Here is a 17452-nt window from a genome sequence, read left to right as displayed (position 1 = left end):
GTTTTTGAAAATCTAACGCAGAGAATCCTCGGAATTTTTTTCAAATTTTGCAAATTATGTCCTGGAAAAGACCGAATTTCTCCAGTTCCCTATAATTATCCTTATTTTTGAAAATCCATCTAAAAATATCCTTAAAAACTTCCAATTTTCTTTAAATTATATCCTGGGAAATCCTGACTCTCTCAAGGATCTAATAACTTTTCGTATTCTTTAAAATGTCCTGGAAGAAACTAAATTCATCAAGGATCGAATAACTTTTCCTGTTTTTGAAAATCTAACGCAGAGAATCCTCGGAATTTTTTTCAAATTTTGCAAATTATATCCTGGAAAAGACCGAATTTCTCAAGTTTCCAATAATTATCCTTATTTTTGAAAATCCATCTAAAAATATCCTTAAAAACTTCCAATTTTCTTTAAATTATATCCTGGGAAATCCTGACTCTCTCAAGGATCTAATAACTTTTCGTATTCTTTAAAATGTCCTGGAAGAAACTAAATTCATCAAGGATCGAATAACTTTTCCTGTTTTTGAAAATCTAACGCAGAGAATCCTCGGAATTTTTTTCAAATTTTGCAAATTATATCCTGGAAAAGACCGAATTTCTCAAGTTTCCAATAATTATCCTTATTTTTGAAAATCCATCTAAAAATATCCTTAAAAACTTCCAATTTTCTTTATATTATATCCTGGGAAATCCTGACTCTCTCAAGGATCTGATAACTTTTCGTATTCTTTAAAATGTCCTGGAAGAAACTAAATTTATCAAGGATCGAATAACTTTTCCTGTTTTTGAATATCTAACGCAGAGAATCCTCGAAAAATTTTTCGAATTTTGCAAATTATGTCCTGGAAAAGACCGAATTTCTCCAGTTCCCTATAATTATCCTTATTTTTGAAAATCCATCTAAAAATATCCTTAAAAACTTCCAATTTTCTTTAAATTATATCCTGGGAAATCCTGACTCTCTCAAGGATCTAATAACTTTTCGTATTCTTTAAAATGTCCTGGAAGAAACTAAATTCATCAAGGATCGAATAACTTTTCCTGTTTTTGAAAATCTAACGCAGAGAATCCTCGAAAAATTTTTCGAATTTTGCAAATTATGTCCTGGAAAAGACCGAATTTCTCCAGTTCCCTATAATTATCCTTATTTTTGAAAATCCATCTAAAAATATCCTTAAAAACTTCCAATTTTCTTTAAATTATATCCTGGGAAATCCTGACTCTCTCAAGGATCTAATAACTTTTCGTATTCTTTAAAATGTCCTGGAAGAAACTAAATTTATCAAGGATCGAATAACTTTTCCTGTTTTTGAAAATCTAACGCAGAGAATCCTCGGAATTTTTTTCAAATTTTGTAAATTATATCCTGGAAAAGACCGAATTTCTCAAGTTTCCAATAATTATCCTTATTTTTGAAAATCCATCTAAAAATATCCTTAAAAACTTCCAATTTTCTTTAAATTATATCCTGGGAAATCCTGACTCTCTCAAGGATCTGATAACTTTTCGTATTCTTTAAAATGTCCTGGAAGAAACTAAATTTATCAAGGATCGAATAACTTTTCCTGTTTTTGAAAATCTAACGCAGAGAATCCTCGAAAATTTTTTCAAATTTTGCAAATTATGTCCTGGAAAGGACCGAATTTCTCCAGTTCCCAATAATTATCCTTATTTTTGAAAATCCAACTAAAAATATCCTTAAAAACATTAAATTTTTTCTAAATTATATCCTGGGAAATCCTGACTCTCTCAAGGATCTGATAACTTTTCGTATTCTTTAAAATATCCTGGAAGAAACTAAATTTATCAAGGATCGAATAACTTTTCCTGTTTTTGAAAATCTAACGCAGAGAATCCTCGAAAATTTTTTCAAATTTTGCAAATTATGTCCTGGAAAGGACCGAATTTCTCCAGTTCCCAATAATTATCCTTATTTTTGAAAATCCATCTAAAAATATCCTTAAAAACTTCCAATTTTCTTTATATTATATCCTGGGAAATCCTGACTCTCTCAAGGATCTGATAACTTTTCGTATTCTTTAAAATGTCCTGGAAGAAACTAAATTTATCAAGGATCGAATAACTTTTCCTGTTTTTGAAAATCTAACGCAGAGAATCCTCGGAATTTTTTTCAAATTTTGCAAATTATATCCTGGAAAAGACCGAATTTCTCAAGTTCCCAATAATTATCCTTATTTTTGGAAATCCATCTAAAAATATCCTTAAAAACTTCCAATTTTCTTTATATTATATCCTGGGAAATCCTGACTCTCTCAAGGATCTGATAACTTTTCGTATTCTTTAAAATGTCCTGGAAGAAACTAAATTCATCAAGGATCGAATAACTTTTCCTGTTTTTGAAAATCTAACGCAGAGAATCCTCGGAATTTTTTTCAAATTTTGCAAATTATATCCTGGAAAAGACCGAATTTCTCCAGTTCCCAATAATTATCCTTATTTTTGGAAATCCGACTAAAAATATCCTTAAAAACTTCCAATTTTCTTTAAATTATATCCTGGGAAATCCTGACTCTCTCAAGGATCTAATAACTTTTCGTATTCTTTAAAATGTCCTGGAAGAAACTAAATTTATCAAGGATCGAATAACTTTTCCTGTTTTTGAAAATCTAACGCAGAGAATCCTCGGAATTTTTTTCAAATTTTGTAAATTATATCCTGGAAAAGACCGAATTTCTCAAGTTTCCAATAATTATCCTTATTTTTGAAAATCCATCTAAAAATATCCTTAAAAACTTCCAATTTTCTTTATATTATATCCTGGGAAATCCTGACTCTCTCAAGGATCTAATAACTTTTCGTATTCTTTAAAATGTCCTGGAAGAAACTAAATTTATCAAGGATCGAATAACTTTTCCTGTTTTTGAAAATCTAACGCAGAGAATCCTCGGAATTTTTTTCAAATTTTGCAAATTATATCCTGGAAAAGACCGAATTTCTCAAGTTTCCAATAATTATCCTTATTTTTGAAAATCCATCTAAAAATATCCTTAAAAACATTAAATTTTTTCTAAATTATATCCTGGGAAATCCTGACTCTCTCAAGGATCTAATAACTTTTCGTATTCTTTAAAATGTCCTGGAAGAAACTAAATTTATCAAGGATCGAATAACTTTTCCTGTTTTTGAAAATCTAACGCAGAGAATCCTCGGAATTTTTTTCAAATTTTGCAAATTATATCCTGGAAAAGACCGAATTTCTCAAGTTTCCAATAATTATCCTTATTTTTGAAAATCCATCTAAAAATATCCTTAAAAACATTAAATTTTTTCTAAATTATATCCTGGGAAATCCTGACTCTCTCAAGGATCTAATAACTTTTCGTATTCTTTAAAATGTCCTGGAAGAAACTAAATTTATCAAGGATCGAATAACTTTTCCTGTTTTTGAAAATCTAACGCAGAGAATCCTCGGAATTTTTTTCAAATTTTGCAAATTATATCCTGGAAAGGACCGAATTTCTCCAGTTCCCAATAATTATCCTTATTTTTGAAAATCCAACTAAAAATATCCTTAAAAACATTAAATTTTTTCTAAATTATATCCTGGGAAATCCTGACTCTCTCAAGGATCTAATAACTTTTCGTATTCTTTAAAATGTCCTGGAAGAAACTAAATTCATCAAGGATCGAATAACTTTTCCTGTTTTTGAAAATCTAACGCAGAGAATCCTCGGAATTTTTTTCAAATTTTGCAAATTATATCCTGGAAAAGACCGAATTTCTCAAGTTCCCAATAATTATCCTTATTTTTGGAAATCCATCTAAAAATATCCTTAAAAACTTCCAATTTTCTTTAAATTATATCCTGGGAAATCCTGACACTCTCAAGGATCTGATAACTTTTCGTATTCTTTAAAATGTCCTGGAAGAAACTAAATTTATCAAGGATCCAGTAACTTTTCCTGTTTTTGAAAATCTAACGCAGAGAATCCTCGAAAATTTTTTCAAATTTTGCAAATTATGTCCTGGAAAGGACCGAATTTCTCCAGTTCCCAATAATTATCCTTATTTTTGGAAATCCGACTAAAAATATCCTTAAAAACTTCCAATTTTCTTTAAATTATATCCTGGGAAATCCTGACTCTCTCAAGGATCTAATAACTTTCAATATTTTCGAAAACCTGACAAAGAAAATCCTTGAAAATCGAGGTTCGAATAACTTTCTATATTTTTGAAAATATTATTCATTCATTTGTTTTCAAATTAAGTCTTGGGAAATCCTGACTTTTTCAAGATTTTTAAAACTCTCGAAATTTTCGAAAACCTAAATAAGTTTCTCTACAATCTAATAACTTTTTATATTCTTTATAAAAGATTAAACTTCTCGAGGACCTGTCGGTTAACATCACATATAAAAATCGTGCTAATTTCTTTTTTTTTACGTACCAAAGTACGTGCCCAATCTCTAGATATCCACCGGACGGAACCTCCTTAGAACCCAATAAAAATCTACAAAATATTTTCATAGAACTTTATTGGCATTGGTAAAACGAACCGTTTATTCCCCAATACACCCCATAAATATTTATTATTATGGCATCTCCTTTCTCATAGTTAGGATATTTTTCGAAAAATGTTGCCATGACTAAATCAGCATTCACAAAACGACTTTATTATACCCCAATAAAGAGCCGGAACGGCACAAATCAAATAAATCGACTTTCGAAAACCGGAGGGTACCCATCTAATAACAAAACTTTTAAGTCACAACAAACCGCATTTTAAACCACTCCAACCATAATATTTGAAACCTACGGAACAAATTTTTTCGTTACGGAATGTCTAAAATCAATATTCTAATGTCTTCATATAGTTAATGTTTTTCGAGTCGACATGTAACTTAGTCACACTAAACGTATTCTTTTGGTAAATACTAACAGGTAGCACCGTCACTAATTGCATTATAGCTACTTGTTTGTTGTTATACAGGGTGGTTATCAGCTAAATCGAAAATTCCATAACATAACCTAACTTAATCTAAACAAATAACAAACTTATTTTTTTTTTAATTAAATCAAATCTTTCCCGCAAATAATGCTGCAAAATTAAATATTTTACTCATACAACCCTTAGTTTCTGAGTTATAAGCATTTAAAGTTTGACAGAATCGATAATTTTATACTGTAATATGAAGGACAGGGGCGGTTCAAGCTCAATGGTTAACAATACGTAATTTTCATAATGACAACCTGTACGATGTAAATATAGCGAAAATGGATTTTTCCAACGATTTTTTAACAAAAAATTACTATTTGTTTAACTCGATAACATAACCTAACTTAATCTAATCAAATAACAAATTTATTTTTTTTTAATTAAATCAAATCTTTCCCGCAAATAATGCTGCAAAATTAAATATTTTACTCATACAACCCTTAGTTTCTGAGTTATAAGCATTTAAAGTTTGACAGAATCGATAATTTTATACTATAATATGAAGGACAGGGGAGGTTCAAGCTCAATGGTTAACAATACGTAATTTTCATAATGACAACCTGTACGATGTAAATATAGCGAAAATGGATTTTTCCAACGATTTTTTAACAAAAAATTACTATTTGTTTAACTCGATAACATAACCTAACTTAATCTAATCAAATAACAAATTTATTTTTTTTTAATTAAATCAAATCTTTCCCGCAAATAATGCTGCAAAATTAAATATTTTACTCATACAACCCTTAGTTTCTGAGTTATAAGCATTTAAAGTTTGACAGAATCGATAATTTTATACTATAATATGAAGGACAGGGGCGGTTCAAGCTCAATGGTTAACAATACGTAATTTTCATAATGACAACCTGTACGATGTAAATATAGCGAAAATGGATTTTTCCAACGATTTTTTAACAAAAAATTACTATTTGTTTAACTCGATAACATAACCTAACTTAATCTAATCAAATAACAAATTTATTTTTTTTTAATTAAATCAAATCTTTCTCGCAAATAATGCTGCGAAATTAAATATTTTACTCATACAACCCTTAGTTTCTGAGTTATAAGCATTTAAAGTTTGACAGAATCGATAATTTTATACTGTAATATGAAGGACAGGGGCGGTTCAAGCTCAATGGTTAACAATACGTAATTTTCATAATGACAACCTGTACGATGTAAATATAGCGAAAATGGATTTTTCCAACGATTTTTTAACAAAAAATTACTATTTGTTTAACTCGATAACATAACCTAACTTAATCTAATCAAATAACAAATTTATTTTTTTTTAATTAAATCAAATCTTTCTCGCAAATAATGCTGCGAAATTAAATATTTTACTCATACAACCCTTAGTTTCTGAGTTATAAGCATTTAAAGTTTGACAGAATCGATAATTTTATACTGAAGTATGAAGGACAGGGGCGGTTCAAGCTCAATGGTTAACAATACGTAATTTTCATAATGACAACCTGTATAATGTAAATATAGCGAAAATGGATTTTTCCAACGATTTTTTAACAAAAAATTACTATTTGTTTAACTCGATAACATAACCTAACTTAATCTAATCAAATAACAAATTTATTTTTTTTTAATTAAATCAAATCTTTCTCGCAAATAATGCTGCGAAATTAAATATTTTACTCATACAACCCTTAATTTCTGAGTTATAAGCATTTAAAGTTTGACAGAATCGATAATTTTATACTATAATATGAAGGACAGGGGCGGTTCAAGCTCAATGGTTAACAATACGTAATTTTCATAATGACAACCTGTACGATGTAAATATAGCGAAAATGGATTTTTCCAACGATTTTTTAACAAAAAATTACTATTTGTTTAACTCGATAACATAACCTAACTTAATCTAATCAAATAACAAATTTATTTTTTTTTAATTAAATCAAATCTTTCTCGCAAATAATGCTGCGAAATTAAATATTTTACTCATACAACCCTTAGTTTCTGAGTTATAAGCATTTAAAGTTTGACAGAATCGATAATTTTATACTGAAGTATGAAGGACAGGGGCGGTTCAAGCTCAATGGTTAACAATACGTAATTTTCATAATGACAACCTGTACGATGTAAATATAGCGAAAATGGATTTTTCCAACGATTTTTTAACAAAAAATTACTATTTGTTTAACTCGATAACATAACCTAACTTAATCTAATCAAATAACAAATTTATTTTTTTTTAATTAAATCAAATCTTTCTCGCAAATAATGCTGCGAAATTAAATATTTTACTCATACAACCCTTAGTTTCTGAGTTATAAGCATTTAAAGTTTGACAGAATCGATAATTTTATACTGAAGTATGAAGGACAGGGGCGGTTCAAGCTCAATGGTTAACAATACGTAATTTTCATAATGACAACCTGTATAATGTAAATATAGCGAAAATGGATTTTTCCAACGATTTTTTAACAAAAAATTACTATTTGTTTAACTCGATAACATAACCTAACTTAATCTAATCAAATAACAAATTTATTTTTTTTTAATTAAATCAAATCTTTCTCGCAAATAATGCTGCGAAATTAAATATTTTACTCATACAACCCTTAGTTTCTGAGTTATAAGCATTTAAAGTTTGACAGAATCGATAATTTTATACTGAAGTATGAAGGACAGGGGCGGTTCAAGCTCAATGGTTAACAATACGTAATTTTCATAATGACAACCTGTACGATGTAAATATAGCGAAAATGGATTTTTCCAACGATTTTTTAACAAAAAATTACTATTTGTTTAACTCGATAACATAACCTAACTTAATCTAATCAAATAACAAATTTATTTTTTTTTAATTAAATCAAATCTTTCTCGCAAATAATGCTGCGAAATTAAATATTTTACTCATAAAACTTTTAGTTTCTGAGTTATAAGCATTTAAAGTTTGACAGAATCGATAATTTTATACTATAATATGAAGGACAGGGGAGGTTCAAGCTCAATGGTTAACAATACGTAATTTTCATAATGACAACCTGTACGATGTAAATATAGCGAAAATGGATTTTTCCAACGATTTTTTAACAAAAAATTACTATTTGTTTAACTCGATAACATAACCTAACTTAATCTAATCAAATAACAAATTTATTTTTTTTTAATTAAATCAAATCTTTCTCGCAAATAATGCTGCGAAATTAAATATTTTACTCATACAACCCTTAGTTTCTGAGTTATAAGCATTTAAAGTTTGACAGAATCGATAATTTTATACTATAATATGAAGGACAGGGGCGGTTCAAGCTCAATGGTTAACAATACGTAATTTTCATAATGACAACCTGTATAATGTAAATATAGCGAAAATGGATTTTTCCAACGATTTTTTAACAAAAAATTACTATTTGTTTAACTCGATAACATAACCTAACTTAATCTAATCAAATAACAAATTTATTTTTTTTTAATTAAATCAAATCTTTCCCGCAAATAATGCTGCAAAATTAAATATTTTACTCATACAACCCTTAATTTCTGAGTTATAAGCATTTAAAGTTTGACAGAATCGATAATTTTATACTGTAATATGAAGGACAGGGGCGGTTCAAGCTCAATGGTTAACAATACGTAATTTTCATAATGACAACCTGTACGATGTAAATATAGCGAAAATGGATTTTTCCAACGATTTTTTAACAAAAAATTACTATTTGTTTAACTCGATAACATAACCTAACTTAATCTAATCAAATAACAAATTTATTTTTTTTTAATTAAATCAAATCTTTCCCGCAAATAATGCTGCAAAATTAAATATTTTACTCATACAACCCTTAGTTTCTGAGTTATAAGCATTTAAAGTTTGACAGAATCGATAATTTTATACTATAATATGAAGGACAGGGGAGGTTCAAGCTCAATGGTTAACAATACGTAATTTTCATAATGACAACCTGTACGATGTAAATATAGCGAAAATGGATTTTTCCAACGATTTTTTAACAAAAAATTACTATTTGTTTAACTCGATAACATAACCTAACTTAATCTAATCAAATAACAAATTTATTTTTTTTTAATTAAATCAAATCTTTCTCGCAAATAATGCTGCGAAATTAAATATTTTACTCATACAACCCTTAGTTTCTGAGTTATAAGCATTTAAAGTTTGACAGAATCGATAATTTTATACTGAAGTATGAAGGACAGGGGCGGTTCAAGCTCAATGGTTAACAATACGTAATTTTCATAATGACAACCTGTACGATGTAAATATAGCGAAAATGGATTTTTCCAACGATTTTTTAACAAAAAATTACTATTTGTTTAACTCGATAACCTAACCTAACTTAATCTAATCAAATAACAAACTTATTTTTTTTTTAATACATCAAATCTTTCCCGTAATTTAGTCAAGAATCTTTAAAATCGCCTGCAATTTCGTACATACACTAAAATAAATGTATCTAAAAGGATTTTCGAACCCACAAATAAATAAATACAGGGTGTTCCGGAAATATGTATATGATGTGAAAATAATGCTGCGAAGTTAAAAATTTTACACATACAACCTTTAGTTTCTGAGTTATAAGCATTTAAAGTTTGAGAGAATCGATAATTTTATACTGTAATATGAAGAACAGGGGCGGTTCAAGCCCAATACGTGACTTTTAACTTTAACTTTAACAAGTACATTCTAAATATAGTAAAAATGGCTTTTTCCAACGATTTTTTGACAAAAAATTACTCTTTGTTTAATTCGATAACCTAACCTGACATAATATAACATAACCTAACCTAACCTAAGGGATATTTAGATTGTACACGTTAAGGAAATCGTCCGCCATAAAGAGACATTCTGATAAAAAATTATCATGAATTAAAGTTATTTATTGAAAATACTTTCCTGGTGGAAAAACTAACTATACGAACCCCAGTTTTAGAGCGAAATGCGCTAGATGGAGTTGATGCTGAACCCGCAACAACCGTATGTAAAATGTCACTACAATTTGACGTATCGGGAGCAGCTTCATCACAGCCAAGCGCGTTCAAATTTTTCAATTTTGACATTTGACATTTGACGTAAAAATATTAGTGTTATCCTTGAATATGTTCGAGATTATAGGATATATCCCGGTTCATCGAAATGCACCAGGAAATTATAACATTCCAAAGTTATGTAGCTCCCGTGATTATCTAATATCAACAACACACGATTTTCGGAGCTAGCTTTCCAATGTATATGTATCAGTATTTAGATTATTTTTATTAATATTTTCATCATAAAATCCAACTTAAACAAATTATATACGATATTCGAAGAGATATAATCATTTTATATCAAAATCGCAATATTTATAACCTCAAATTTGTGTAAACAACACTTAATCAAACGTTCCAATGACATTTGACAAAATGGCGTCTATTAGCATACAGAATTAATATTTGGGACATTAAAAAACACTCCGGATTGAATCACGTGATTTGTACAGCATTATAAAACATAGAAAACGTTACCAACTTAATTTTATGTCATGTTATGTTCAATAAATAATCGTCGTTTTTCACGTGATTTTTTGCGTAAAAAACCGAGTGTCACTTGATCACGTAATATAATTTGAATAATTGAGGTTATGCATTGAAAAAATTGAATATTTAGCAAATTTGAGGTTATGTACAACATATGGACGTCGTTTTTGAAGTAAATTTTTGCGCAAAAAACCGAGTGTCACTCGATCACGTGATATAACTTGAATTATTGACTTAATTTATTGATAAAAATTTAAATAATATCAAATTTGGAGGTTAAATATTAAAGATGGACGTCGTTTAACACGTGATTTTTTGCGTAGAAAACCGACTGTCACTTGATAACGTGATTTAATCTAAATACAAAAAATTGAGTTTTTTGCAAGATTTGAGGTCATGTATAAAATATGGACGTCGTTTTTGAAGTAGATGTTAGGAAAAATTTAAAAAATTGAGTTTACGGCCAATTTTGAGTTTATGTTCAATAAATAATCGTCGTTTTTAAGTGATTTTTTACGTTAACGTTGAGTGAATTGAGAAATTGAGGTTATGTATTGAAAAAAATGAATTTTCGACTAATTTTGAGGTTGTCTTTAGGACACGGGTTCATTTTTAAAGTCAAATTTTACTAATCCTTTGCCCAAAATCGAATTTCTCATAAACACGTGATATTATTAAAAAAAATGAGGTTATATATTTAAAAAAATGCATCTGATCAATTTTGAGTTTATAGACGTAATTTTTTGAATTCTCTTTTTGCGTAAAATTGAAGTTATGTATTTAACAATATATTTTTTGACAACTATTGACATTTGACAAATCATTTGACATTATGTATCGGAAAATAAACTTTTTGGATAATTTCGTGTGCTTGAACGTCTTTTTCGAAGTCAAATTAAAACCAAAACCGAGTGTTACTTCATCACATGATATTGAAATAATTGAGGTTAAATATTGAAAAAATATAGTGTTTGTTATATTTTGAGGTTATATATAAAAGATTGACATCGTTTTTTTAGTAAATTCTGGCGATTTTCACGTAGCTCACGTGATATAATTAAAAAAATAAAGTTACTGACAAATTTTGAGGTTATCTATAAAAGGCACAGTGTTATTAAGAAAAATTGTTTGACACAGCGGAATATACGTTTTATTAAACACCTCATACTGTATATATACTAATATTTAAATTCTTTCTTTTATTATCATTATTATAAAATCCAAAATAACCAAATTATATACGATATTCGAAGAGATATAATCATTTTATATCAAAATCGCAAAATTTATAACCTCAAATTTGTGTAAACAACACTTAATCAAACATTCCAATGACATTTGACAAAATGACGTTCATTACCATACAAAATTAATATTTGGGACATTAAAAAACACTCCGTATTGCATCACGTGATTTGTAGAGCATTATAAAACATAGAAAACGTTACCAACTTAATTATATGTCAAAATACCCTACACTACACCTTATAATGACGTCATACTCAACATTAACGAGGAAATAAACGAAATGGCTACTGTTACTTCATCGGGTGTGTAATATTTGACTTTTTTCATATGTTTTTTGTATATTAAATGAAAATAGATCTTAATAAAAAGTTAAAATGAGGTTATAATAAAAGAAAAACCGTTTTTTTATAAATATAAAATTATAGGGATACATAAAATGTGTTTCTAATACATAGAAAGGTTTTTCACGTTTCCGGTTTTAAAAAAACTATGTGACATTACTGAAAATACGGTTTTATTTGATGAAATGTCTAAAAGAGAATTTAAACTAAAATTCTAATACTCAAAGTCCATCGAGAGTTCTAGAAAAGAAGAAGATTATTTTTTTTTTTTATAAGCTCGATGTAAATAATCAATTATACTTCACCCCTCTTGCCCTAGTTATGATTTTAAGCTCGACGTTGTTGCCATAACCTAATAATTTCACTCAGTCTCTGTAAATCTATGTTTTTCTATTCTAGTAATACGAGGGGGATATATAAATAACTGATAAAGGAATCGGGTGGCTATTATAAATATTTAGTTCGGTCGCGAATAAGAATCAAGGCGGCGTGATATGCTGGGGCACCCGGAGGCCCGTCATGGCTGTTCCTGATTTCCCAGAGGCGGGATAAACTTCGATTTAACGACAGATCGTGTCAAACAGACAAAAAAAAATCCTTCCTATGGCGAATAAAGCCCGTCGGCGAAGTATTTTTAGAAATGTCACATATTTTTCGTCAAACCGGAAACGTGAAAAACCTTTCTATGCATTAGAAACACATTTTACGTTTCCCTATAATTTTATATCCGTAAAAAAACGATTTTTCTTTTATTATAACCTCATTTTAACTTTTTATTAAGATCTATTTTCATTTAATATACAAAAAACATATGAAAAAAGTCAAATATTACACACCCGATGAAGTAACAGTAGCCATTTCGTTTATTTCCTCGTTAATGTTGAGTATGACGTCATTATAAGGTGTAGTGTAGGGTATTTTGACATAAAATTAAGTTGGTAACGTTTTCTATGTTTTATAATGCTCTACAAATCACGTGATTCAATCCGGAGTGTTTTTTAATGTTCCAAATATTAATTCTCTATGCTAATGGACGCCATTTTGTCAAATGTCATTGGAACGTTTGATTAAGTGTTGTTTACACAAATTTGAGGTTATAAATTTTGCGATTTTGATATAAAATGATTATATCTCTTCGAATATCGTATATAATTTGTTTAAGTTGGATTTTATAATAAAGATAATAATAGAAAGAATTTAAATATTAGTGTATATACAGTATGAGGTGTTTAAAAAAACGTATATTCCGCTGTGTCAAACAATTTTTCTTAATAACACTGTGCCTTCTATAGATAATCTCAAAATTTGTCAGTAACTTTATTTTTTTAATTATATCACGTGAGCTACGTGAAAATCGCCAGAATTTACTAAAAAAACGATGTCAATCTTTTATATATAACCTCAAAATATAACAAACACTATATTTTTTCAATATTTAACCTCAATTATTTCAATATCATGTGATGAAGTAACACTCGGTTTTGGTTTTAATTTGACTTCGAAAAAGACGTTCAAGCACACGAAATTATCCAAAAAGTTTATTTTCCGATACATAATGTCAAATGATTTGTCAAATGTCAATAGTTGTCAAAATATATATTGTTAAATACATAACTTCAATTTTACGCAAAAAGAGAATTCAAAAAATTACGTCTATAAACTCAAAATTGATCAGATGCATTTTTTTAAATATATAACCTCATTTTTTTTAATAATATCACGTGTTTATCAGAAATTCGATTTTGGGCAAAGGATTAGTAAAATTTGACTTTAAAAATGAACCCGTGTCCTAAAGACAACCTCAAAATTAGTCGAAAATTCATTTTTTTCAATACATAACCTCAATTTCTCAATTCACTCAATGTTAACGCAAAAAATCCTTAAAAAACGACGATTATTTTTTCAACATAACCTCAAAATTGGCCGTAAACTCAATTTTTTAAATTTTTCCGAGCATCCACTTCAAAAACGACGTCCATATTTTATACATCACCTCAAATTCAATTTTTTGAATTTAGATTAAATCACGTGATCAAGTGACAGTCGGTTTTCTACGCAAAAAATCACGCGTTAAGCGACGTCCATCTTTAATACTTAACATCCAAATTTGATAATATTTAAATTTTTATCAATAAATTAAGTCTATAATTCAAGTTATATCACGTGATCAAGTGACACTCGGTTTTTTACGTAAAAATTGACTTCAAAAACGACGTCTATATGTTGTACATAACCTCAAACTTGCTAAAAATTCAATTTTTCAATGCATAACCTCCATTATTTGCATTAAATCACGTGATCAAGTGACAGTCGGTTTTCTACGCAAAAAATCACGCGTTAAGCGACGTCCATCTTTAATACTTAACATCCAAATTTGATAATATTTAAATTTTTATCAATAAATTAAGTCTATAATTCAAGTTATATCACGTGATCAAGTGACACTCGGTTTTTTACGTAAAAATTGACTTCAAAAACGACGTCTATATGTTGTACATAACCTCAAACTTGCTAAAAATTCAATTTTTCAATGCATAACCTCCATTATTTGCATTATTTCACGTGATCAAGTGACACTCGGTTTTTTACGTAAAAATTGACTTCAAAAACGACGTCTATATGTTGTACATAACCTCAAACTTGCTAAAAATTCAATTTTTCAATGCATAACCTCCATTATTTGCATTATATCACGTGATCAAGTGATACTCGGTTTTTTACGTAAAAATTGACTTCAAAAACGACGTCTATATGTTGTACATAACCTCAAACTTGCTAAAAATTCAATTTTTCAATGCATAACCTCCATTATTTGCATTATTTCACGTGATCAAGTGACACTCGGTTTTTTACGTAAAAATTGACTTCAAAAACGACGTCTATATGTTGTACATAACCTCAAACTTGCTAAAAATTCAATTTTTCAATGCATAACCTCCATTATTTGCATTATATCACGTGATCAAGTGATACTCGGTTTTTTACGTAAAAATTGACTTCAAAAACGACGTCTATATGTTGTACATAACCTCAAACTTGCTAAAAATTCAATTTTTCAATGCATAACCTCCATTATTTGCATTATATCACGTGATCAAGTGATACTCGGTTTTTTACGTAAAAATTGACTTCAAAAACGACGTCTATATGTTGTACATAACCTCAAACTTGCTAAAAATTCAATTTTTCAATGCAAAATCTCCATTATTTGCATTATATCACGTGATCAAGTGATACTCGGTTTTTTACGTAAAAATTGACTTCAAAAACGACGTCTATATGTTGTACATAACCTCAAACTTGCTAAAAATTCAATTTTTCAATGCATAACCTCCATTATTTGCATTATTTCACGTGATCAAGTGACACTCGGTTTTTTACGTAAAAATTGACTTCAAAAACGACGTCTATATGTTGTACATAACCTCAAACTTGCTAAAAATTCAATTTTTCAATGCATAACCTCCATTATTTGCATTATATCACGTGATCAAGTGATACTCGGTTTTTTACGTAAAAATTGACTTCAAAAACGACGTCTATATGTTGTACATAACCTCAAACTTGCTAAAAATTCAATTTTTCAATGCATAACCTCCATTATTTGCATTATATCACGTGATCAAGTGATACTCGGTTTTTTACGTAAAAATTGACTTCAAAAACGACGTCTATATGTTGTACATAACCTCAAACTTGCTAAAAATTCAATTTTTCAATGCAAAATCTCCATTATTTGCATTATATCACGTGATCAAGTGATACTCGGTTTTTTACGTAAAAATTGACTTCAAAAACGACGTCTATATGTTGTACATAACCTCAAACTTGCTAAAAATTCAATTTTTCAATGCATAACCTCCATTATTTGCATTATATCACGTGATCAAGTGATACTCGGTTTTTTACGTAAAAATTGACTTCAAAAACGACGTCTATATGTTGTACATAACCTCAAACTTGCTAAAAATTCAATTTTTCAATGCATAACCTCCATTATTTGCATTATTTCACGTGATCAAGTGATACTCGGTTTTTTACGTAAAAATTGACTTCAAAAACGACGTCTATATGTTGTACATAACCTCAAACTTGCTAAAAATTCAATTTTTCAATGCAAAATCTCCATTATTTGCATTATATCACGTGATCAAGTGATACTCGGTTTTTTACGTAAAAATTGACTTCAAAAACGACGTCTATATGTTGTACATAACCTCAAACTTGCTAAAAATTCAATTTTTCAATGCATAACCTCCATTATTTGCATTATTTCACGTGATCATGTGACACTCGGTTTTTTACGTAAAAATTGACTTCAAAAACGACGTCTATATGTTGTACATAACCTCAAACTTGCTAAAAATTCAATTTTTCAATGCATAACCTCCATTATTTGCATTATATCACGTGATCAAGTGATACTCGGTTTTTTACGTAAAAATTGACTTCAAAAACGACGTCCATACGTTATACATAACCTCAAACTTGCTAAAAATTCAATTTTTTCAATGCATAACCTCAATTATTGAAATTATATCACGTGATCAAGTGATAATCGGTTTTTTACGTAAAAATTGACTTCAAAAACGACGTCTATATGTTGTACATAACCTCAAACTTGCTAAAAATTCAATTTTTCAATGCATAACCTCCATTATTTGCATTATTTCACGTGATCATGTGACACTCGGTTTTTTACGTAAAAATTGACTTCAAAAACGACGTCTATATGTTGTACATAACCTCAAACTTGCTAAAAATTCAATTTTTCAATGCATAACCTCCATTATTTGCATTATTTCACGTGATCATGTGACACTCGGTTTTTTACGTAAAAATTGACTTCAAAAACGACGTCTATATGTTGTACATAACCTCAAACTTGCTAAAAATTCAATTTTTCAATGCATAACCTCCATTATTTGCATTATATCACGTGATCAAGTGATACTCGGTTTTTTACGTAAAAATTGACTTCAAAAACGACGTCCATACGTTATACATAACCTCAAACTTGCTAAAAATTCAATTTTTTCAATGCATAACCTCAATTATTGAAATTATATCACGTGATCAAGTGATAATCGGCTTTAAGCATAAATTGACTTCAAAAACGACGTCGTCCATACGTTATACATAACCTCAAATTTGCTAAAAATTAAATTTTTTTGAATGCATAACCTCAATTATTGAAATTATATCACGTGATCAAGTGATAGTCGGCCTTACGCATAAATTGACTTCAAAAACGACGTCTATATGTTGTACATAACCTCAAACTTGCTAAAAATTCAATTTTTCAATGCATAACCTCCATTATTCACATTATTTCACGTGATCAAGTGACACTCGGTTTTTTACGTAAAAATTGACTTCAAAAACGACGTCTATATGTTG

This window comes from Diorhabda sublineata, chromosome 6, assembly GCF_026230105.1.
Source record: "Diorhabda sublineata isolate icDioSubl1.1 chromosome 6, icDioSubl1.1, whole genome shotgun sequence".
NCBI classification, from domain to species: Eukaryota; Metazoa; Arthropoda; class Insecta; order Coleoptera; family Chrysomelidae; genus Diorhabda; species Diorhabda sublineata.
This window is presented reverse-complemented; position numbering follows the sequence as displayed.